This window comes from Bombus affinis, chromosome 18 (genome assembly GCF_024516045.1).
Source record: "Bombus affinis isolate iyBomAffi1 chromosome 18, iyBomAffi1.2, whole genome shotgun sequence".
In the NCBI taxonomy this organism is placed as follows: Eukaryota; Metazoa; Arthropoda; class Insecta; order Hymenoptera; family Apidae; genus Bombus; species Bombus affinis.
In genome coordinates, this window is record NC_066361.1 from 807,289 (window position 1) to 829,313 (window position 22,025).

A 22,025-nucleotide genomic window follows, 5' to 3' on the forward strand; every position below is an offset into this window, starting at 1 on the left:
TGCCCGAAAAGACTTTCTAATCCTAGAAGTGTTTTCGGCTAGTTTTTAGAAAGCTCCATGGGTTTATTACGCGCTCTTAAGAATTACGGAGAAAGCGGGTAATGATCTAACGCAAAAAGCGGAGATGTACCTAACGGAAAAGCTGGATTTTCCCACAAACAATGAACCACGTTGGTAGAAGGCTTCTTCCTCCTATCTTCATTCTCAACATTGGTCATAACCAATCGGCATCGCGGATCGTTGCCCTCACTTTCCTAACTAAAAATGTGAGCGACGAATCCGCGTTCTTCAGAGTTCCTACGGCTTTCACAGTTTCTACGGCTCATACTGTTCCTACTGCTTCGACTGCTCCTACTTCTTCTAAGGCTTCTACGCCATCAGGAGTGTCAACTCCACCGGTTCTCATAACCAACGAACAGTCTATTTCATACAGTCAAGGTCTAGTCATTCGGTCAGTCAAAGTCAACATATACATGGATTCTCTCATCCACGAATAATCCTTTTCTTCGACACCTGTATCTTAATCAACGGCGTTACTAATGTGTGTGATTGTGCAAAGTGTTGGAAATATACATTTTATACATCGTAACCGAAATAAGGGTATCGAACCATTCGTGGTGTCGATTATTACAATTATAACGAGAATTTACGACTCCCGTTGACGCGTTTTCTAGCGACCGCGTCTCCCCGCGATAGCTCGAATTTACACCTAATCCATGTAAGAATGTGCAATAAAGGTTTTGCGGCTCAGAACAGTGTGATAGATTTATCCAAAGAATAAAATAATAGCTATTGTGATCCTACCTCTGAATAAAGAAATAACAACAGAATTAAATATACATAATTGATGTTATTTTGCCAAATAGAATTATTGTTACCATTCACGCAAGAGTTACTGACTGCCTCGTGACGGTTGGGTTGAAAAAACTGACCAAAATCCAATAGACTGACAGAAATCTAATACAGTGATGATAAGATAAACGTCCAGCAGCCAGCGATCAATACTGAAACGTACTTGTCAATGGTCGTCTACTTTATTCACAAGGAACATGTGTGTATCAAGGTACATGAAAATAAGGTGCGACGCCATGATAATGATAATAGAGGAGAGGAAACGAGAGTGCTCATATCCGTATTTGTAGTTGTTTTACAGTACAGGTGCTGCACCATGCGCCCAAATACTGAATTTAATTAACATTAGTATATCATACAGGAACCGATAAAATTAGAGATCTACCCTGTTTGGTCGAAATTTAGCATATAGAAGAACGTATGTATCTAAGTTTAAAGTTGGGAATCTGCTCTGTGTGTTCGCACACTACCGTAAACAAGAAAATATTGAGTTTCACACTACAAGAATTCTAATTGTATTCTATTTAATTACACGGTTCTACGAAAAAATCTACTCTTCTATCCGCTATAGACAAGTATAAGAACGACAAAATCATGCAATAAGGAAACTAATTGTAAGTTGCTTAAGAAAGGGGAATTAATTGTTTACTATATTTTTTAACGGTAACACTTATAAAGCAGGGTTAGAAATAGTAGAAAATGTCAGAACATAATAATTTATTAACAACAGATAAAGAAAATAAATAAATTTATGTCGTCGAGGAAATGCCAACTGCTCATCGCCCTTCTTCTCGACTCTTGAAATCTGCATTCTTTCTTGATGTCTTCTCGGACGCGGATCTTCCTCGGCTTTAACAGAAAGCTCTTCTTTGGATGCTCCTAGAATCCATTGAAGGAACTAATTCTCCAGAAAGTGTGGTATTCGGAGCACGATTGTTTCGTAGGTTGGCTTCATAGTAATCCTTTTGCCTCGCGAATAAGAGTTTTCGCGGTCATCGGTAAACCGAACCCTCGCCTTCTGGGACGAAGCGTCCTCTTCTTGGGCGATGATTTTTGTCGGGATTCAGGCTCTTTTTCTTAATTCGTCTTCCTCTTCTCGTACGAATATATTATATCATCCAAAAAGGAAATAATGGATGCACAACATTTTCCGTTTTATATTATCTTATCGAATTACATATAATTCATTTTGTTTTATCAAGATAAAGATCACAAAAGATTAGGTTTCATGTTTGTATGCATCGTATAATATGCATCGTTGTAAAAGACGTGTCTGTAAAAAAACACACTTTTCGGACATTCTAAACTACTATGCATCTAGAAGAAATAAAACTGGAAGAGTAAGACATTGTATTATTTTCAAAAGTATTCACTAATATTTACTTTTGGAATAACAGAACACGATTATACATAGAGCGAGTAACTTTAATATTCGGATACCACAAAATTTTAAGTTTGTTCCACTATAATTTTGTTTACAACAGAAAAGAACCATGCATGGTCACATATATTAGGTCATCCCATAAGTTCGTGCCGACTCTTGTGTGTATACATTTCATGTGTCGATTCATAAACATACGGCGATAAGGGACCAATGCACTTGAGCTTAACTGATCGAGAACAGGCTAGAGCAGATTTTCGTGGGTATAAATAAGGTCGTAATATAGTGAACACAGTGACTTCTAACAGTAAAAAATCATGAGTGAAATGCGTATCCATTTTCGACATCTCATGTAATATGAATTTCGGAAAGGAAGTTCTGTAACAATTGCCACGAAAAACATATGTGCTGTTTACGGAGAAAATGCGCTTTCATCTCGCACCTGTAGGAAGTGGTTCCAATGTTTTAGAGCTGGGAATTTCTGTTTGGAAAACGAGGAACGCTTCGGGCGTCCTCCTCGGACAGATGAAGATAAAATTCGGGATCTTGTTGGAAAATCACGAAGTTTGACAGTTCAAGAGATGTCAAGTGTTCTGAAAATACCTAAGACAACGATTCATAGGCGTTTAACCGACCAGGTTTAGTGAATAGGAACAACGTTATCTTCCATCACGACAACGCTAGACCGCATGTCGTAGCGAAAAGCGTTACAAAAAAATTGTCTGAATTTAATTGGGAAATTTTACCATACCCCCCATATTTCCCAGACATTGCCCCATTTGATTACCACCTGTTCAGAGCATTACAACACTTTTTAGTAGGTAAAAAATTTGAAAATATAGACATTCTCAAAAATAGCTTAGAAAATTATTTTAAAGAAAAACAAGAGAACTTTTATCGAGACGGAATAATGGCCCTACCAGAAAAATGGGAAGAAATTGTACAACGAGAGGGGGATTACATTTTTTCATGAAACTGAAAGGTATGTAAACAATCTTAACATATATAACCGCTCGAAAGACTGCACGAACTTATGGGATGACCTAATACAATGTATACTTTCCCGCAGGAGCAAGGAATCTGGTAAGTCCCTGGGATGATCCTATCCGAGTGGTTTGAAAAGGTTCTGGTATTATGTTCTGCAGTAAGGCATTCCTAGCCTATTCAGTTCCTTTTATGGCTACGTTTTGTCCAAAATTTTGATAGTTCTGTATGTTAGCGAGTGGATGACAGATTGTTTCTGGGATGCGTGATGGTATCTGTTGGTGCAGGTCGGTTTTCTATAGACTTCGTGTCGTAGTATGTTGTTGGGCTTCTTGCAAACGAGGACAACGAAGAAAGTTAGCTTTCCGCTTTGTTCGACTTTTATAGTGAATTTGATATTTGCATGTTGTGCGTTCAGTTAGTTATTTAGTTAGTTTAGGAATAGGTATAGTTCGTCTCGTCCATGTGGCCAGATAACAAAACAATCATCTGCGATTTGTACTATATTGTTGGCCTCTTACAGGTCTCTCTGAGGGTCTGCGTTTCAAAATATTCCATCCAGATATTGTCGACGATAGGCGATACATACGGGCCTATAGCTGTTCCTGATGTTTGTTCGTAAAATTTATCGTTTACCGAGAAATGTGGACTGGTGAGGCAGTGTCCACTAGGTCGGATGAAAAGTGTGGGAGGTATTTTACGATGTCGAAGGTATCGAGAATAAGCGCTCTTGAGAATAGTGACACAATGACATCGAAGCTCGCGAGAATATTTTGGATGTGAGAAATTATGGCACTGACGATGGATCTAAGAAGAATATAATTCTAATGTATTTTTGGAAGAAAGTACATTCTTGCATGTAAAGGATTTCTGCAGAGAGCAATTCTTAATCGGATTTTGTGCGCGCACAGGCCAACCTATACGCTGTCCATCGTGCATTTTTCTAAGTAAGGGCTAATATTCACTAATACTTGAAAAATAGAGAAGTCCAAAAATTATTTAAATGGTCAGTTATATTTTGCGGTAATGATTTTGTTTAACGGTTTCACATATTGTTTATACGAAACATCAAATTAAAAGTATAAAAAGATATAGTCAAAATTAAAAACATTAAATCTGATTGTTCGATTGGCTAAGTGTTGAGAAAAGTAAAAAGAGCCAACGCCACACGGAATTCCCAAGCGGTCACCCATCTAAGGTACTAACCGTGCCCAGCGCTGCTTGACTTTCGTGATCGGACGAGAACGAGTATTTTCAACGCGGTATTTCTTTTTAACTTTGTTTATTAATTTCAGGATTTTTACATATTTGTTTTTACATGGTTTTTTTTCCAGAATAAACGCTGAATTCTAATTGTAGGGTGGTACAGGCAAAAGTACCGATACGCGACGGTACGACGTAGCCATGCATTATTACACTTTTTTTTTTTACGCCTATTATAGTTAGTTAAATTTAAGCCGCTGTTGCGTTGAGCTTATGTGCGATGTTTTAATTTATGTCCTGAAAGCCTGGACGCAAAAACAGGACAGTTCGCTAGCCTATTAGGGGAGGGATGGGAGGGGATGGACTGGGAGGGGAGGGGAGGGGTGTTCTGTGGGATTAGTATAGTATTCGTATATCTATTTACATATTTACATATTTACACTTAATTCAGTGGGCGTTGCCGTTTTGTGGTTCTTTATCTTGTTGTTTTTTGTTATGGGTTCCGTATCCACCAATATTTTTTTGTGTTTTTTCTGTGTTTGTCTTCTGTATCCTTTTGGGGGAGGGCCATGTTGTATCTCCACCTAGTGTCTGCAGTACGGCGATCTAGGTTTTCCTCGTATTGAATAGATTTCATTCCTATTTTCCTTTGCATATGATAAATTATGGGTATGTTGTTTTGGTCTTGGAGATAGTTTCTTTCGTCTAGGTATAGAAAGGCTTCGGGGGGGATGTAGCCTGTTAACAGAGTGTTTTTGAAGTATGCGTCGTTTGGGTATAAGCAGCCGAATATTAGGCTGTTTTCTTTGATCTTCGCGGCTTGCGCGAAGTGGTTTCTTGTTAGTTTTAGGATGTGACAGTCGATGCGGTGGATGTTGGCTAAGTCGTATACTTCTTTGTTTTTTACGTATTTTCTGTATCCGCTGTGTTCTGATCTGTAAATGCTCAGGCAAGCTCTGATGCATTTTCTTTCAAATATGCGAATTTTTTTCATTACTGACGCTGGTATGTTGTACCATATTGGACAGCCGTAGGTTATAATGGGTCTTATCAGCGTTTGGTAGCACATGATTTTTACTTTGCTATCGAGAAGTCTGGAATAAAACAGCCTTTTTGTATTCCAAAAAGCTTTGCTGGCTTTGGAGAGTTGGATTTCGATGTGTTGCTTGTAGTTTAATTTTTCATCTATATTTACTCCTATGTATTTTACGCAATTTTTGTGTGGTATGAGGTTCTCTTCGTTTGCTTTTTCTTTTAGGCGGAATTTCCTGACTTGTTCCCTTTCTGCTGGGCCGATTTTGCTTGTCATGGGTCTGAATAGAATGGTTTCGCATTTGCTTGCATTAATTTTTAGTTTCCATGTATGATAGTAATCGCTGATTTTGTTAAAGAGTTCTTGCAGTTCTGTTCTTATCGTTTTGGTTTTGCGGCCTGTTACGTAGATGATTAGGTCATCCGCGAAGGCTATGGAGCGTTTATGTGTGGATGTGTTGAGATTAAAGAGGTTTAGTAAGTCGTTATTGTAGATGCTGAAGAGTAGCGGGGAATTTACTGTTCCTTGTTGCAGGCCGTTCTCTATGGAGAATTCTTTGCTTGAAGTGTGCGAGCCGTCGGTCATTATAAAAGTTTTGTTTGTTATCATGTCCCAGACTATTTTGATTAGGTATTCGGGGAAGTTTTTGTTAATCATTTTATAAATGAGCCCTGGGATCCAGACTGTGTCGAAGGCTTTTTCGATGTCTATTAGGCAGGCGGCTACTCGCTGATTTGCGTTAAGTGCCCAGTAGATATCCGACGTAAGTTTGTTTATTGCGTGGATTGTGGAGTGTTTGTGGCGGAAGCCGAATTGGTTTTCCGGGATTACCTTATTTTTTGAGCAGAAGGCTGTTAGGGGGTTGTTTATGATCATTTCGTATACTTTGCTTATGTTGGGGAAGAAGCTTATGGGTCGTAGGTTTGCAGGTGATGAACCGTCTTTATTTTGTTTTTCTTTTTTTTTTGTAATGGCTATGAGTTTGGCTTTTTTCCATTTTTTGGGGAAGTACGTGTTGTTTAGTGCGTTATTAAACAGTACTGTGTAGTACCATTTTATTTTGTTTGGTAGGCGTTTGAGCGAGATGTTTGGGATGCCATCGAAGCCGGCGGATTTTTTGTTGTTTAGCGTGGAGAAGATTGTACTTAGTTGATTGAAGTTTGTAAAGTAGTTTATTTCTGGGTCGGGCTGTTTGGGGTCGTCCGATGTGTTTTCGTTTGAGAATGTGCAGACTGTTTTGTTTAGCGCTATGTCTTGTTTTATTTTATTTTTTAGTTTGTTTGTTTCGGCGATGATAATTCTGTTTAATTGTTCTCGGCCCATGTGTTCGTTTTGTGTGTGAGTTTTGGCGAAGTGGGTGCCGATAATGTCTAGTTTCTCCGTTGTTTTTGATATTATGAAGTTGCCCTCTGTGTCTTTGTTGATGTTGTGTATCTCGATGCCTGCTTCTTGGATGAGGGAGACTTTTTCTGGAGGCAGTTTGAGGGGCGGGATGAAGTTTTGTTCCTTTGGTCTGAAAATTTGATTTATCTGCGGGAACATGCTAGCAGAGTCTTTTTTGGAGATATTTTTTATCTTATTTGTCCAGTATTGATTTATAGAGTTTGCGAATTCTTGTTCTAGTTGTGATTTTATTTCTTGTAGCAGGTACTTTAGGAATTCTATGTCTTCTCTTTTGTCGTAAGAGTAGTTGTGTCTTAGGTTGTTTAATTTAGATAGTATGTAGCTTTTATCTCGTTGTAGTTTTTTTATTTTATAGTTTATATATGGCTAGCAGGAGTCTTTTTTTTTAAATGTCGGTACGGATTCTTGTAGGGCGATTTGTATATGTTTTTCTATTTCGTCTATGAACGAGTCGATTTGTCTGTCTGTTAGGTTGACATTGTTGTAGATTTTTAGGTCGCAGTTCTGTTCGAGTAGGTTTTGAAACTTTTTCCAGTCTGTCTTTTTGTAGTTGTACCTGGGTGTTTCGGTCTGCGTTTCGAGTGTTAGGTAGTCGGATGTGTTTTTGCTTATCTGAAATACTATGGCGTTATGGTCGCTGTCGTAGTCTATGGTTTTGAGAGTGTTATTTGGTCGTAAGTTTTGGAATTTTATTCGGGCGTCTGCTAGGCATATGTCTAGGTAGGAGCATCCTTTTGGGTAAGAGGGTAGCTCGGAGCTATAGAGGTTTGTTTTGTAGAAAATGCTTTTATTGTCTAGCCAGGTTCTGACGGAGTTTCCTCTCGTGTCTGTTTATTTCGTTTTTCCAGCTGGTATGTTTGGCGTTAAGGTCACTGGCTATTATGTAGCAGTTTTCCTGTTTGTCGAGCTGTAAAAGTTGGAAGAGATTGTCGAATTCGTCGTTAAATTGTTTCTGGTTTCCGTAGGCTGCGTAGGCTGCGGAGATAAATAAGTTTTCCTTATTGTTTATTTTTATTTTTATGATCGTCGTCTCTAGGATTTTGAAGTTTGTTATTTTGTCGTTTTGGATTATTTCGAACTTCAGGGGGTTTTTTATGAGGATTGCTGTTCCTCCTCCTTGGGTAGCGTTTGGTCTGTCGTGTCTTATTATCGAGTAGTTTTTGTCGTGCACTTTATGTTTATAGTTCAGTTTGGTTTCTGAGATAAGTACTATGTCAGGGGTTTCTTTCTTGATTAGGGTTAGTATGCTGTATCTTTTTTGGTTTGAGATTAGTGAGTTGGCGTTTATTGAAATTATTTTCAGATGTTTAACTTTTATCTGATTTGTTTTTTGCTGTAATTGGTGGATGAGTGTGTTTTGACTATTCGTCGTCTATATCATATTTTCGATAATGCTGAAAATGGAGTCGATTCTTTCTTCATGTGTATTTAATGCTTTTTTTATTTCGTTTAGTTGTGTTTGTTGGTCGCTTAGAGCTTTTAGAATGCTTTTTTTGAAGTCTTCAATGACATTTATTATGCTTATTTGGAGTGAGTCCATCGTTGGGTTGGGGTTTTGTTTGACTCGTGCCGCTATATTTGTTACTTGTGGGCTTGTCTCGTTTATACTTGTTCCTTGTTTTACTATGTCCGCGAACTTTAGCTCGGGGACGTACTTACGGCTTATGTTGGCGATTCTTTCGGTTTTTGTTGTTTTTGCTTTGGTGATTTTTTCATTAATCTTTTTACGTAATTCGACGAGTTTTGGGCATCCTTTGTATGATGCAGGATGCCCGAAGTTTTTGCAATTTACGCAGTAGATTTTTTCTTTGCTTACTGCATCTTCTTTTTTTATCTTACACTCGCCTGGTCCGCGCGGCTCAGTGCATTTTACACAGCGGTAGTTTAGGTTACAGTTTTGTGCTGTGTGGCCTATTCGCTGGCATTTGTAGCACTGCGTGATATCGTTTTTTTTAATTTTTTCCCATGCTATTTTCAGATAGTAAAGTCTGTTTATTTTTAGTAGGTTCCCAATGTTGCTATCGGGGGATACTTGAATTATATAGATTGGGAGCAATATATTGTTCTCCCTTGATTTTCTTGTTGAGAATCGAGACACTTTGGTGAAGTTAACTTCTTCTATTTTCAGGGCTTTTAGGTCTTCTAGAATTTCTGCTTCTGTGTAGCTGTTTCCTAGCCCTTTTAGCAGGTACGTGTGAGGTTTTTGGGATTTTGGGGTATATGTGTAATAGGCCGTGTTGTCTGCGGTCAGTATTTTTTTTGCTTTCGCGTGGTCATTTAGGTTTTGAAGATAAAGCACGTGCTTACCTGCACGGATTCTTTTAATATGGAAATTCTTGATTTTGAGGGAATTTTCCATGAGTGCTATTGTGTCTTTCGGGTCTTGTAATGTTATGTTGATGGGGGGCGGCCTGGCCCCTTTTGCCGATGTGGGGGGGTCTGCCTGGTCTTCAGCGGGGTGATCTTCGGCTGGGTGGCAGGCCCTTATGCGTTTGGTTTTTCAGTAATGTTGAAGGTTGTGGTGTTGTTTTTTTCGGTGGAGCGGCGGGGGGGGGGGGGGTGCTTGTCCGGGCGGTATAGCTTTTGCCTGTGGTTATTGGCGACGTGTCCAGGGGAATGGGCTGTCTGGTTGCCTTTTTCCTTAATACGTCGTTTTTTTTTTAATGTTTTCGATAATGGTTCCATGCGGTTGCGGTATGCAGGGGTCTTGAGCTTGAAGGGCTTCGAATCTGTTTTTTTAATGTGATTGCCATTGGTTGAGGTTGTGGGCTTCTTTTTTGTTTCATATTTTCGTTTTTTTCGTCGTGCTCTTCTTGTGAATCGCTTTCTTCTCCTTTTAAATTTTCTTGTTTTGAGTTTATTTTGTTCCTGGTTACCAGGTTTGGAGGCGGATTGAGTTTCCGCTTCTTTTGTGCAGCAGTTCTTATGCTGCTATCTTTAATTATTTGTTGTTTTTCTATCTTTCTTTTGATTCCTTTTTTGTCAAGCTTATGGCGGATTCCGCCTCCTTGGTTTCGATTTCATTCCCTTCTTCTTCTATTTTTATATTGTTTGTAGAGTGGTTGATGTGATCACTAATTTTTCACTGTTTAGCACTCTTTTTGTTTTTCTTTTTTTTTTGCTCTCTCACTGTCTACTGTGCACTGTATAGCTTGTCGCGCTCACTGTTAGGGCCTACGCCTGTTTATCCCTTAGGGCCGAGAGGTCCGACCTGCTCGGAGGATCACGGTCAACTGATTTCAACGCGGTATGAACGTTGGCTGAGGTAATCAGTTTTGTTATTTCATGTTATCGAATAGACTAAATATTTAAGAAAACATACATGTATATATGAGGATAAATGGTATTTTCAGACGTGCGTACAGATATATAAAATTTTTCCTGGCTTCGTTTCCCAAACAATGGATTGTGAAGTTCCGTCATGTAGGTACGCGTATACTTAAAAAGTAGCGAGTCAAATGGACGGAACTTCATAACTGATTTTCTGGAAAACCAAGTCTTGTGTCAGAAATTGTCACTTCATCCTCGACTTATTTTTGTATAGGAAATCAGGCCTTTTCGACTTGCGTAATACTATATAACGTGATACTATATAACGTAGTACTATATAACGTAATGCTGCTCGCTGCACAGGATTATGGAAATAAAGGACAACGTGGTACAATTTGCAAAGCATTGGCTGATATAGTCTCTTATATTCCGGAATCTATAAAAACTGTGACCGAAAGGACGATATTTTCAAATGGAATGCAACGCCTTGATAATTTTGAAACACCGCGGTACTCTAATTGATATTGAAATTCAAAGAAAAATGATCGCTATGTACTCTATTTACAAAACAATCTCGATTCTCAAACTTTCCGCCAGGCAATGTGTACTTCAGCAATTCTTTTTAATAGCATCCTCAAAGCGATGTTGAATAATACATAAGTCCAATTATCGCCATCGAAGATTTTCGCTATTTCATTCCCAGGCTCCCGACTTCATATCCAAACACTCGTTAAACTTCCAAACTTTCATCCATAAAGATTTAATGAACGCGAACTCTAAACAACTCCTGCTGTGACCTTTGACGCGCTACACTTCCCATAGGGCGCGCGGCTATTTACTACGGTACAAGAAACCATGAACAAAAGTCGCACGCGTCATTATGGCGCGCCAGAAGCTATTCGTTGCCCGGTGTTTCGCATAGTTTTCACTTTTCTGGGATAAAGGCAGTACCGAACGTCCCTGAAGAACACCAGGTACCGAATCAGCAGAATGATAAATGTCAGATAAATCTAAGCGACACGAACATGAAGAGCGGCCGAAATCATCGACTGGTGCTAAACGAGTTTCTGATGACGCCTTTCGAGGTGCTTTACTAGTGATCGCGGGTTGGAAATTGACGGGATAGAGGATCTGGTTGGACGAGGAAGTCGTACGACGCAACTTATCGGCAGCTTGACTAGTCCCCTTTCTGATACGCGACGACGGCAATCTATCAGGCCGGTGTAAACATTCGCTGGCGATAGCAGCCATCCTAGACGCGTCGCCATCGGAAATAAGATATTTTTCAATGCGGTCGAACGCTTTACTGCGAAACCCGAGCAACTTCTGAGCAACTGATGCATCGTTCGAATGGAAAAATGCCGTCCAAATCGAGGAAACCCATCTACCGTCGAAATTGGTAAACCATCCGTGCTTAAGCCACCAAGAAGATTACAACACTCAACCGAATAACATAATTCTCCGATACGTAAGAACGTTGGCTCGTGGCCAACCAAGATCCAAAATAACAGCTTAAGTTTTCAAGTTAAAAGTCGAGCAAATTGGGTAACAAATGTAGTATCGTGGACAAAAGGCCTAAGATATCGGTCGAACCATAAACAATGTGGCGAGAGCCGAGACGCCGTCGGTACCATCAATGTGGCGTCGGTCTTTCAAGTGAATAGTTTCGTAGAAAAGGCCTACGTGACCCTGGCCTTTGCGGAACACATGCACGGTGGGGCTAAGAAAAAAAACAAAGGGATGCTAGCCCATGGGGTATTAGTTAGTTGGGAAATCGTACAGTGTGAGTTGAGAAGCTGGAGAGCGTGAGTGGAGGAGCCCGAGAGTGTGAATCGGGAAGTTGAGAGCCGAGTATAATAATAGGACGTACGACAGTATTGTAATCAGTTCGTTGTATTGAATATCACTTGTTAAACCAAAACATCATTACTTGTCCTTCCTCTAAGACTCATTTAAGATACTACACAAATAGAAATCACCCAGTTACGGTGAATTTTCGTTTTGTCCGGGACTTTTGATGCCGCGTTCGAGAATACGAGATTCGGCATAATCAAACTTTGTGGGACCTTGTAACGTCCAATGCTATGTTTGTAACGATGACGCAACACTCGTTTGCTTTGCTTCCTAATTACGGGATATTTGTAAGAGTTCCAATTGAAATTCGTGTGACATGGTTCCTTTTATTTCTCCTGCTTTAGGGGGGCTATCTAACAAAAGGCTATCGGAGGATCGATATTGCTTGGACGAACTTATATTTCATCCGTTTATTGCGTATACGCCTCTGTGTCTATGTGTTTGAAGACGAACACCTGCAAATAACGTTGCTAGTTTAATCATGTTGCAGGAGACGCATTAGTCAACAGGTTCCAAATCCTCGTTGGATATGTCGTTACGTTGCGAATTATAGTCGAAACCATGCCCCTTAAAAACATCAGGTTCTTCCTTGAAAACGTTCCTTCGCACCCTTTCGACAATTACGTGCTTGTCGCGATGTTGGTTTCTCGCGAGCATTTTGTACCTGTAATTTGCGCCAACGTTTCATTGACATAGCGGCCTGCATGTTCAGACCAGTTCCAGGTCAGTTTCAAGCTAGCTTCAAGCCAGTTTCAAGCCCCACTCTCTCCATTTACACCATATAATCTCTATGAGTTACATTTCGATTGCCTGATCAAACTCATGACTCAACTCGGAAAATCGGACCGGATGCTCCACTCGGAAGATTTAACCGAAAGTAATTTAATTTGATTGCCCGATTGAATTAGAAACCAGAAGAGAAGGCTGGGAAATCGAGTCGATGTTATACTCGCTGTCTTTGCGCACAAATTGTTTGAAAGTTTCAAAATTTCTATTACTCCGCGGTGATTCCTGTGCAAGTATGCGGATGTCTCTGCAATGACAGTTGCTTTCTCTAAATATATCGAACGACCTGCTTATTCTGGTATACCTCCGGTATTCTGCTAGGGTTGCTTAACTGAAACGTTTCGTGCAAATTTTTGTCTACTGTTCCTTCGATCGTTGACTGACTATTCTCCCGATTTTTCTCCCTATGTATAATAATATTAAGGCTCCGTATCTAGTTAACAACAGTATAAATTTTATTTCCATAACTTGCAATATTTGACAAATAATATGTCTTAAATGAAACAAGGTCTGATTTTAATGTTACTTTAATATTCGGACACAGAGGTGCAGTAGCATTCGCGATACTTCATACTCCGAAATTCGGAGGCTATGTTCGTTACCCCGTGCTGAAGAGGGTTTCAATTCTAGGAAAATTCTACATTTTTTCTAGTGCTTAGTTTTTGACACAACCATTCTCTTTACGGCGGCTTCTTTGTTCTTTATTATTGTACCGCGGAGAGATCGTCGACATACAGACAATGTCGACGATAAAGCGCAAATGACGACAAGCCGAAAGAGTCGGAAAACTTCAATAGACCTAACGGCCATCAATATATTTCGGTATCGCAGTGGTTGAGAGTCAGTAGTCAAGAGTCGTTAATCAAGAGTTGTCAACTACTGTGTCACGACCGGCATCCTTCAAATCCGATGGACTCGAGGGCCTGGGGGGAGGCAAGGAGAAGAACGAGAGTAACAACAACTACGCGGAGCAGTGAAGGCAAGAATACAAAACAACGAAAAACCACAGAAGGAGATCAGCCCAGTATTCTGAACTGGCTGAGAAGATGACATGAGCAGTAACTGCCCGAAGAAGAAGATACAACGGGGCATGAAAGGACAACCCTGATGACTGCCGACAGGTTTTACCGGGGTTGTCTGTCCTCAAAGCAGAGGAAGAAGGAGGAGTGGTTTTTAGTAGGTATGGCAACGACATCCGCCCGAGTTCCACATAACCCAGTGATGCAGGTCACTGGGCATGCGTAACAGCATTTTCTCCTCCTCACGCAAAAAAAAAGAGAAAAATCCGATGGACTGATGATGGAGATAAAGATGTGGCGGCACTCGGCGACAATGTATATCACCGAAGTGCCTAATGAGCCATCGATATCCCAACATTCCTTCCGCCGAATGTTCTAGAAGAAGACGTGCGTGGTGTCACGATCGGCATACTTCAAATCCGATGGACCGATGATAGAGATAAAGATGTGGCGGCCTTGGCGACGATGTATATCGCCGAAGTGCCTAATGAGTCATCGATATCCCGATGGTCCTTCCACCGAATGTTCTAGAAGCGTGGCAACGATCACGTACGCCTACAGGGTAGTGGGGATATTGAGTGGTGACAAACAAAAAAGAAACAGTGTATGTTTTCTTTTCACCTGAGATTTCCTTTTTTTATTTTACGTGACCACTGCATTAAGTTCAAGTTAAATAATCATTGTCTTCTGTTTAATCTATTGAAATAAATCCATCTATCAATATATTATCATATAAAATAGAAACCATTGGAAATCCTAATTTTCAACATTTCTGAATAAAGAATTTCTATGATACATTCATCCATACGTCTGCTTTTTCTATTTCGAGATATATATAAAATCTTAACTCTCTGTATGTAAATATGTACCATATGTTTACCATATATACCAAACGTTGCATCAGTTGCGTTTCGATATTCGCGAAATTCACATATTTACGATATTACATACATATCTATATCTATTATATACATATCTATTATATACATATCTATACAATCTATTCAATATTGTCGAGAAACGCCAAGTTGGTATGATCGCTAGTTCCTATAAGTTAAGTTGGTACGACTTCTAACGACGCTATTTTTTGTCTTAGAAGTCGACCACGCGTTAATTGCTTAAGCGTATCCGGTGTGTTTAGACGGTTTGTACGAGGAGGTGAAATAAAAAGTGCAATATTCAATCCGTGTGGATCAATTGAATATCAACCCCGACCTATATTTAATAACAAATATATACGTCCATTTGTAATTTTTCATAATACTAATGGAAAATTGTATAGACAAATTGCTGTTATGCTCAATTTAAGTAAGAGCACGGTAAGAGATATAATTAGAAGATTTAAACAAGAAGATCGTGTAGAATCTGTATCACAAAAGGACAACCAAAGAAGTTGGATATCCGTAACTAAAGGAAAATAATAACAAAAGTAAAAGTAAATCCTTCATTACCAGGCATGTAAATATGAAACCGGAATTTTTGTATAGAAAATACACGTTTATTGTATGAAAATGATTAAAAAAATTTTATTCGAAGTATTGTCCATCGCTAGCTATACATTTTTCCCACCTGTCTGGCAATTGGTGGATGCCACGCAAAAAAACTGTCGCTGTTTTGAGGCAAATCAGTCATCGAGCCATTTTCGTACATTTTCGTAAGAAGTGAAGTGCTGGTCAGAAAGTGCGTATCCCATCGATGCAAATAAATAGTAATCGGACGGAGCCAAGTCTGGTGAGTAAGCCGCGTGCGAAAGTATTTCTCAACTGAACGCTTCGATCGATTCCTTGACCGGTTTTGGTGTATGTGATGGTGCATTATCATGAAGCAAAATTACTTTGTGTTGTCTTTTTTGATATTCTGGTCGTTTTTCACGCAAAGCTTGATTCTAATCGATCATTTGGTGTCGGTAGCGCTCAGTATTAACGGTTTCGCCAGGTTTTAACAGTTCATAATAGATCACGTTCCACGTTCCACGCTTTTCGTTCCTCACGTCAAAATTACCACTTCTGAATTTTTTAAACTAGTCAAAGCACTGTGATTTGCCAAGAGCATGCTCACCGTAAACTTCGACAAGCATTCGATGCGATTCTGCAGCAGTTTTCTTCAAATGGTAACGGAAAATCAATGCTATCCGCAAATCGTAGTTTCCAGGCACAAAATTCGACATGTTCAACGCTATTACAATCTATGCTGTTGCATGAAACTTGTATTGTTCTGAGTCGAAAATGCTTGTGAGATGTCAACAAAGACTTTTGGCATCAATGATGCAGTTTAGTGATAACTACATTATCAGCTAGGACCATCTATAGGCAAATTCCGGTTTCATACTTACAGGCCTGATAAGTGGTCCGAAACTAGCTGAAGAACTTTTGATAAAAACTAAAAAGAAGGTGTACTCTCAAACCATGCGCAGAACATTGAAAAAAGGCGATTACAGTGAAAGAGTTGCTCGGAGACAGCCATTTGTAAACGAAGCGAATAGAAAGAAAAAAGTAAACTATGCACGAGAATTTGTTTTAAAAGAAGATACATGGCGAAATGACGTAATTTTTAGTGATGAAAGTACATTTAACATTTTTAGTTCAGATGGGCGGCGAATAATATGGCGGAAGAAGAATAAAGAATTTTAATTTAAAAGTACGAAACCCACTGTAAAATATGGTAATGGAAACGTGCTTGCGTGGGGATGTATTTCAATGTTTGGAACGGGCGAATTAGATTTTGTTGATAACATTATGGACGAATATAGATATTTAAATATTAAAAAAAAATTTACTCAAAAGTGCTTTGAAAATGGGGATTGTTGATATATTTAAGTACTATCAAGATAACGATCTTAAACATAAGATCCGCATATAGAAATTGTTGCATAACTATCCAAAATTATTACACCCTGCATCTCAGTCACCAGATCTGAACCCGATTCGAAACCTATGGGAAGAACTAGAAAGGTGAATTAGAAAAATTCCAATAACGTCAAAAGAAGTGTTGAAACAGCGATTAAAGGAAGATTGGAATAGTATTAATACTGGATACCTGAACAAATAATTTGTAATATGCCACAACGTTTGAAGGAAGTTATTGATCAGGAAGGTTACTCTATACATCACTTGTAAAATGTAATAAATAATAAATAATAAAGAAAAGAATTACTTATATTTTAAAGTCCGAATATTAGAGTAATGTTTCATTTAATACGTATTATTTAACAAGCTCTGGATGTTATATAAATAATATTTATACTCTTGTTAACTAAACAGAGTACCTAAATATTGTATAATATTATAATAAGTAACTAACTATACCATTTACGTTTATTCCTGTTATGAACAAAATTATAGTGCAATAAAATAAAAATTTTGTTATATCCAAATATTAAAGTTACTCACTATATGTGTACGAAGGTGATGTGAAATTATTAAAATTTACTTTTTACACAATGTCATTTTTGACACCAAAAAAAAAGAACGTCTATACCAATAAACTACGTCACGTTCACTTGCTGTTGTTGGCAGTGATAGTGATGGTATTGATGTCATTTGTCGTTGTCTTGCCCTTCTTCTTCTCTCATCATCTGTTTTTTAATTACGAGCTGCCTTTTTTGTACATTTTCTTTTTCTTCATTATTTTCTAATAAATATTTTGATGGTTCGGGCATGGCATTCATCTTCAACCTAGTCCTTCTATTCGTATTTTTTGTAGAATTTGTTTTGAACATTGCAGGCAAGAAATGATCGGCACAGACACCTATAATATACTTCTTAAAGTAGAGCTGGCGTAATATTTTAGATTGAGATTGCCTGTTAAAAGAGTAGTATATATAGAGAGTAATAGAATGTAATATAGATGAAAAGATAAGAAGAGTACAAAAGAAAAAGATTGAATGACAGTCGAGGCTCGAAACTGAGAAAAAATTTAGAAGTCGGTTCCTGCGCTCGCGAAAACATTGAAAATGCCAATAGTATACATGTACACTTATTATTGCAATCAAATATTGCGAATGATCTATGAACTGTGTAATACTGGCGTTAAATCTGTTATTTAAAGACGCGTTCGGCTTCTTATCTTTGTAACATAAATAACTTCCGTCGTTAGTCGACTAGTTCGAACGGACTCCGGCACTGCAATACGAGAGTTAAATTACTTCCTCTTTTTAAACTGGTCTGTCTAAATATGAATTCTGTAAGGTGTATTGTTGTATCTCAACTGTTTACTTTATTCCTTATTCTTACTAGTAGAAAATGTTTAATACGTTAGAAATGAAAAGTACTCAACGAAATAGAAAAAGGACCACGATGTTTGTAAGAATGTCAACAAGTTCATCGCAATTTACAATAAATGTGGCATTTGAATGGAATCTGAAACAAAAAGGAAGTTACATTGTAATTACATTTCAGATAAGCGTAAACCCACTAGTCACCCAATTACTTGACACGATGGATCAGATCCGCAGACTAAACAGACAATACCCTTTAGATTGAAGCATTAGATTCAACTAGAATCAAACATACTGTAAACTCTTATAATCCAAGTCACAATACCACGCCAAAATAATTTACTTATAATTCTCAATGAGAATTGATTGTAAATAGTCTAGCAAATAAAAAAAAGATAAGCATAATGCAAGATATCAGTTATTAAACCAAAGAATTGAACTATATGCGGGAACAGAACCGCGTTCGCTTGTCTTCTTCGGAATTTCGGGGCACACGGGGACGTAATATCGTCGAACAAAAACTTAAGAGGCTCGCTTTCTCAGCGATCGTCCTCTCTGATGTCTTTCACTTACAAAGAAACCTATAGTAGTTTGCCGATTTTAACAAATTATATCGTGTTTCGTGTTATTTTGATCACAAAAATATCACGAACATGTTGATGGAAGTTTCCTAAAAAATGGGTCAATAATATAAAAGTTTTGTTGCTCCGTCGATATTCGTTCTCGGATCGAGTAACACTGCCTGCCACTATCCCTGTAGTCAGTAGTAGATGTTCAATAAAGAAAATCTATGTAATTGCTTTACTGTAAATTCCAAGATATCATCAAAGTGCTGAAATGTCACTACTGGGAGTATATTTTAATTGAAAAAACAGCTAAACTTCGTCTGCAGGCACAATTCTTTCTGAATTATTATTGCATTTTTTGATAATATAGGAAACATTCGAAAACTGCACAAAAATCGGAACCCAAGAGTTGTAATAGCAGAGATGTAGATAGAGGCAATTAATAAAATTTTACTTAAGCAGCAGAACCTTTGTAATAAGAATCAAGGACACATACTCTGAAGTTAAAGACATCAAGACAGGGGTACGCAAGGAAGCGTCCTAGGCTCAATACTTTACATTACATATACACATTATACACGGCTAACATACCAACAACTACCAATAGCAAACTACTGACATTTACATATTACCATAAAAACATATCACAAAAGTAGAAAAGTGGCAACAAGAAAAACAAATAAAAGCAAAGCCCAATAAATGCAACCATATCACATTCACGCTGCGAAAACAGATACCACCAAACATCCTTCTGAACGGCACGCACATAACACAAACAAAGCAGATCAAATATCTAGGACTTCACTTAGATACACAACTCACATGGAAACAGCATACCAAATCAATAATAGACAAAATACAGACAACAAGGAGACAATTGGCAAAATCCAAATTATGCAAAGAAAATAAATTAAAAATATACAAAACGATCGTAAAACCAATCTGGACTTACGGAATACCACTATGGGGGACAGCAGTAATGAGCCGTATAAACGAAATAGAGACAATGCAAGCTAAAATTCTTAGAACGATAGTAAACATCCCATGGTACGTTAGAAACGAGGACATACGGAGGGACCTGAGAATACCAACGGTCAAGCAAGTAATTAGCAGTTATGCGGAATAATACAAAGAAAGAATAGCAACACACTCAAACCGGCTAGCTGCGGAAACGATCAATACCTCAAACATGGAAAGAAGGCTAAAAAGGAAACACTCAGCAGACCTCACAAAGGATATAACCTAGCAAACGCGAGGATGGCTCTCCGCTGGGGGTAGCCACCAACATGATAATATTACTGTTAAAAAATTCTACCAAATGTCCAAATTGTATAAATTGTGAATAAAAAGAAATAAATAAAAAAAATATTGATCACACTCTCTCATAGTTCACTTTCCACGGTTCCGGCTTTCACATGACTCGTACTACGTGAATCAGCTCAAGTTCCAACAGATATCTATATAAAAATCCGTAGCATAATAATGATAATCTTCAGGATAATAAAATCATTTTTAAATATTAGTCTTAAAATTGAAATATTTTGCACAGTTGTACGCAGGATCCGCTTATAACTTTGAAGCGTAGCTAATGAACGTAGTATGGTAGTAGAATTCACATGGCACGTGGTTGTGTCTAACAAGTATTAACTACTTGCAAGTGCTAAATGAAGAATAGAATTTGATTATTAGAAGGTTGGCTTGTGAAGTTTGTGAAATATTTTATAACTGAATATTTATAAATTGAATACTTTGTGCGAATTATTTTAATCGGAAAACTTTGTTCTCTCTCTACAATGGATCCTACAATAACCAAATAAATTATTGTACGTGTAAAAGTAAGTCATAAAAACAAATACAGTTTTCTTATACTGTTTTGCTTACTTTCATTATTTTTGGCCTTTATTATATTAGATTTATAGTCACTTTTCTTAATGATTTTTTTTTTTTTTTGGTTAGATACTTGCTAACATTTATATTCATGTAAGAGTTTCATATGTCAGTTCTATCGTCCTTTCCATAAATTTATTTTTTTCTGCAAAGAAGTGTTTTTGTCGTCGAGTGATTATTTGTCCAAAAACATTTGTGTCATCGATAATGGTTAATAACAACCGATAAAATCTTTTGTAACAGATATTCATATATCCAGAATGCTTAAAAATTAATATTCTTTAATAACTCTAATACAGTCTTGTTTTCTCTTAATACTAGTTGCTTCTTGGATTTTTTGTTCTAGTTATCTAATTGACCAGAATTTTGTAAGAAATATATTCAAAAATATGTGCAATTTATGATAAATGCATATTATCATATTCAAAACTTATTGCAGTATAAATCGTTATAAATTCTTTTCTATACTGATATGGTAAGTCTGTCTTTTTCCTTTTGTTACAAAATATCCTATTTCAATAAGAAAATAAATATCATTTATTGCATTAATGATGAACGTGATGAAAATACATGGTATGTTTGTACATTTAACTATAGAAGTAACAATATATCTATAGAACTTCTACAAATCAACCTCTACAAATATTATCCAATTTTACACGCATAATCTGGATATCTGTAACTTACTGTAGTTATAAAAATACTTTGAAATATCAAGTGCATTACACACACACACACACACACACACACACACACACACACACACACACACACACACACACACACACACACACACACACACACCTTTATCTTTATATATATCTATATCTTTAAAGGTTCAATAGCAAGCATTCGAATACTTTCGTGAGCCATTGTACATAACAGATACGTATTTTATTATACGTATTTACATATTTTACATATTTTATTATATAAAATCATATAAAAATTTGGTGTATAATAATCGTTATTTTCGGTATTAAAATCGTTATCAAACATCTATTTAATTAATCTTTAAATTGAAGTACAACCATGGAAAATTAACAAAAGAATCAAATTTAGATTTTACAAGTATGGCACAAGGTGACTGCGTAATGATTGTGTACATGTTCCGCTTCTAATCCTGAAGAGTAGCCAATCAGCAAGCAGCACTACTCCTTTGTCGTCACTGTTATCCTAGAAATCGATGCTGTTCAATCGTCATTCATTTTCGAGTCAAGACAGAGTGTACATCGTATAAAAATTTATTTGTTTAGAAACTTGATCTGCAAAGTTTCTGTAAAAAGAGATTTAGATTTAGATTAGAAGAAGAGATTTGTATTTTATACTGTTTTCTGCATTCACTGATCGTTCTTGTCTCCCAGCTACTCTAACTTTGATTATTCTTTTATTTATTAATAGCAGTTTCATATGTAAGTAAGTAACTTTAATTATTTTTTCTACATTCTTATCATATTTATATACTTCACTATAGATAGATTATTCTATTCTTTCTTTCTTTCTTTTCTCCAGAAAGTATCTCTGTTATTTCTTTTATTATTGTTTAGTTTAAATTTATTATTATTTCTGT

General features: G+C 37.4%; 1 long non-coding RNA gene across 2 annotated transcripts; it reads right to left on the minus strand.

Annotated features, from left to right (window-relative positions):
- Positions 1-17,119: 17,119 nt before the first annotated feature.
- On the minus strand, positions 17,120-20,124 carry LOC126926653 (uncharacterized). Of its 2 annotated transcripts, none has more exons than XR_007714727.1 (3): positions 19,719-20,124; positions 18,057-18,144; positions 17,120-17,907 (listed from the first exon to the last, which is right to left on the minus strand). It is a non-coding gene; the product is annotated as an uncharacterized LOC126926653 (long non-coding RNA). The 2 variants fall into 2 exon arrangements; XR_007714726.1 differs by having other exon boundaries at positions 19,811-20,065.
- Between the last annotated feature and the right edge of the window lie 1,901 nt (positions 20,125-22,025).